We start from the raw sequence: 4,033 nt of genomic DNA, 5'->3' as shown, positions 1-4,033 counted from the left end.
TGGCCAATGCACTTAATGTACATCCAGTACTCACTGATCAGTGGAGACTTGCGTGTTGCTATGACGTTGAACTGGATTCATAGAGATTCTAGATTAAGACAGAATAAGAAGAAAGACATGGCGATCTACTTCTGAAAAATCAACCACTGAAAATCTTAGGGATCACAACAGTGAAAACTGCAACTCATGGTGGGAGGGCACATGGCCAGGCAGCATTTTGATTCATTGTGTCGGAGATGTCCATGAATTCAGGACCAAGTCAGCGAGTAGCAACAAGTGGATATTGACAGTATTTAGCCACTGATCTGGCAATGACACTGACATGTCAGAATGGAGGTCACGTACCGGGCTGAATCAGGATGCTAGAGAGCTTCAGCTATGCCTAGCACTGAAATTTAGTCAAGTTGCCTAGATGTTAGGGTGATCTTGGAGTTTTGGAAAGGAGGGGTGAATGCAGTAGAGGAAGAGGTTTGGAAGAGACCTTGAAGAATATTTTTTTTATCAACTATTATGCAGTATTTTGATATTTTACTAACTAGCACCACTGTACTGGTGCATGACAGGTGAATTTCTGCTTTAGGAGGATCATCTCTATGGTTTCACAAGCTTTTCTACACTGGCTGTGCAGAGCCATGAAAGAAAACTGGTTCTTTTGGTGGAATTCTCTGTTGTTTATATTGATGAAGGTTATGGACATACTCTTAACAATTCTTCCAAGAGCACAACTCTCAAGGAACGCCAAAGCCAGTTATCCTTAACCTCTCTGATTTTAAATTTTTTATACATATTTTCTTGCTGACTTTTAAAATGTGTTTTCCCTCAGGGTGCCTCCTCCTGCCTCCGAGGTCCCTCCAGTCTCTTTCCTTGGTGGGCTCTTATGCTGTTTCCAGGTCTTTTAATCAAAGGCAAAAAGAAGGCAGCTTACGGGTTGTCATTAGGATGAGAACATGTGAAATGACCACTGTATTGTTTCCATTTCTCCAGCAGCCTGATGTTCTGCATTGTCAGCTCATTAGAGGATATCATGGGAAAATGCAAAATAGCCCAACCCCACCATTATCAGCACCTTCCAATTCCCTCAGCAGAGAACATCAGAGCCTGAGCAAGCTACTCTGAGTTCATCATTTGGGCAGCAGAGTTTTTTATTGAGCTCAGTCAGAGGTAGCTTCAGGCTTAAAAAAAAGAATGATCCAGACATGTTTTCCTTCCCCAGATAATATATTTTCTACCACCTAATATATTTGTACATATTTCACCTTGTTCCAGAGAGGATTGAAAGCTGTTCTCAATCTGACATACTTTATCTTAATCCAGAGATAGGCAGCTCGGATATATTAAAATCTTTAAGAAAGGAAGAATTAGGGGATAACAATTCCCTGTAGTAGACAGGGTTGTGGTTTGTTGGGGTTATTTTGTTGTTTGGTTGTGTTTTTCTTCTTTAAAGAAACGATGTATTTCTAATTTTTCAATATGATTGAAGCTATACTACAGACTACCAAGAAATAAATAGGTCTGTCTTGAAGAGGGTGAAACCAAGTATCTCCTTGGAGGCTAGGATTTTGAATCTTCATCTCACATACTTTGGGCATGTGACCAGAGGGACTGGTCTTTGGAGAAGGGCATCATGCTCAGAAAGGTGGAGGGACAGCACTGGAGAGATGGATTGAGACAGTGACTGGGGCAATTGGGGTAGGTGCGTAGGAGTCAGTAAGACTGGTTCAGGACAGAGCTGGCTTCAGAGCTGTTGTACATAGGGTTGCTATGAGTTGCAGGTGACTCAAAGGTATATAATAACACCCCCCCTTCATTTATCCTAAAAGGACAGATTTCTTTCTTTGAGAAGAATGGAATCAGAATTGACTAAGAATGTCTGCCATACATTTCTGCTTGAATGATAGAGGATGATAATTATGCACCCCTGGGGTCCAGCCCAGTTCAGAGGGGCCTCCAACAAATTGAAACACCTTCAAAGTGGCATAATTTACATTCAAGAATTAAATTTGACATGCTATACCATAATATTGTTATTAGTTTCTGTTGAATTAGCTCCAACTCATAGAGAGTCCATAAACTAAAGAATGAAACACCACCTGATTCTGTAACAGACTCATTGGTATCCTCCAGTCTGTTGTAGCAATCACTGTATATTTTGAGTGCCTTCCAATCTTAGGTGCTTTTCTTTTAGGACAGGTATCAACCAAGAGCTTGTTGGGAATGATAAGATTTTCACTGACTCATTTTCAGAAGTAATATTCCAGATCCTTCTTCCTAGTCTTAGTCTGAATGTTTTACTGAAACTTGTTAACTATGGATAACCCTGCTCAAATTTGAAATCGTGATGACATTTTTTTATTAAATTTTATTAGTTTTAATGAACATTTACAGAGATTTTGGGTTTTCATTCATTCATTGTTGCACTGTTTTCTCCACCCTCATCCCCAATTCGTTCTTCTTTCCCCCCCACCATGTCTGTTTTAATTGTCCAATTGCCACAGTGCTTGTCAAAGCCAGTTCTGATTAATCTCCTTTGTCAGTGGGTCCCTTGCCATTCCCTATCACTCCTCCCTGAGAGAGACTTCACCCTGATTCATAAGGAAAAGGGGATGGCGTATTCTCTTAGCTACTTCCTGCTGAAAAGAGACACTGTGGGTTTCAGGGTGACTGTCTTCTCTCACGACTCCAAAGGGCCCCCTTGGCAGTAGGAAACACATAGACTATTATGGAGATTGATTTTGGAATTCAGATGCACTGTTATCAATTGTGTTTAGCCGTACATGTTCATATCCTTGAAGATGTATCATGGAAGTGTTGCAGCCTAGAAGATACAAATTTAACTAGCAAGTTAAAAGTGCATGAGCCAAAAATTGAAAAGCAATAATATTCTGAGTAGAGGTTCTAATAGTGGCACAAATCAAGTTACAGAGGTAAGGTAGTTCCATTGCCATCCTTACTCTAACTTATTTTTTTTAAATTTAAATTTGTTATTAATTTCAGTGAAAATTTACAGAGGCTTTGGATTTCCATTCATTCATTGTTGTAGATTTGTCCCCTCCCAAGGCTCCCCCCCACCAGACATTACCCTCTTGGAAAAGTGAAAGAAAAGATTCTTTCATTATTTTAAAAACCCTCCCCCAGGTCCATTGCACCATGTAGCCATCGCTCTAGACTCCTGTTATGACCGAAATACCTAATCACATATCTCTTTTAAACAGTTTTCTCCCTTCTCTGTTTCAAAGCAGCATACATTATTGAACCCATCTTACTCAGTCTCTCCCCAACCCCAAGGACAGTCCCATTCTACAACAGTGGCACCATGTTTTGAGAAGCATTAACAACACACAAAACAGCGCTGTATGACAGATGAACAGATCGGTGGTGGTGTTCCATGATGGTGTTGTTAAATACCATTGAGTTGATTATGACACATAGCAACATTATGAACAATGGATCTGAACCTTGACTATGTGGCTTATAATAAATTATGGTGGGAAAACTAGATATATATTTATCCTACCATAATTTTTCCCCAACAAATACTTGCCATTTTAGTAATATTTAAGTATTCAATAGAGTGATATTAATTACACTACCATCACTACAATACATTTCCATTGTTTCTACACTTTAAGCATAAACTCAGTACTCCATAAGCAATACCTCTCCATCTGCCTAATCTACTTTCTGTCTCTATGGATTTACTTATGTGTATTATTCCATATAAATGGGATTATACAATATTTTACCTTTTGTGGCTTGTTTCTTTCATCTGTTCTATTTGGTGCCATTCCGTCAACTGATTCATAGTAATCCTAATAGAAAATGTCACTCAGTCCTGCACCATCCTCAGGATCTCCCCCACGCTTAATCCATCATTACAGTTATTGTGTAAATTCATCCTGAGGGGCTTCTTCTCCTTGGCTGACTTTCTACTTTTCCAAGAACAATGTATTTTGCAAAGATTGGCCCTTTCTGATAGTGTATCCAAAATATGTGAGACAAGTTTTACTGTCCTTGCATTTAAGGAGCATGCTCG

The sequence above is a fragment of the Elephantulus edwardii genome, unplaced genomic scaffold (genome assembly GCF_000299155.1).
Source record: "Elephantulus edwardii isolate Elephantulus edwardi_28Jun2011 unplaced genomic scaffold, EleEdw1.0 scaffold00101, whole genome shotgun sequence".
Classification (NCBI taxonomy): Eukaryota; Metazoa; Chordata; class Mammalia; order Macroscelidea; family Macroscelididae; genus Elephantulus; species Elephantulus edwardii.
Note: the sequence above shows the minus strand (reverse complement) of the source record.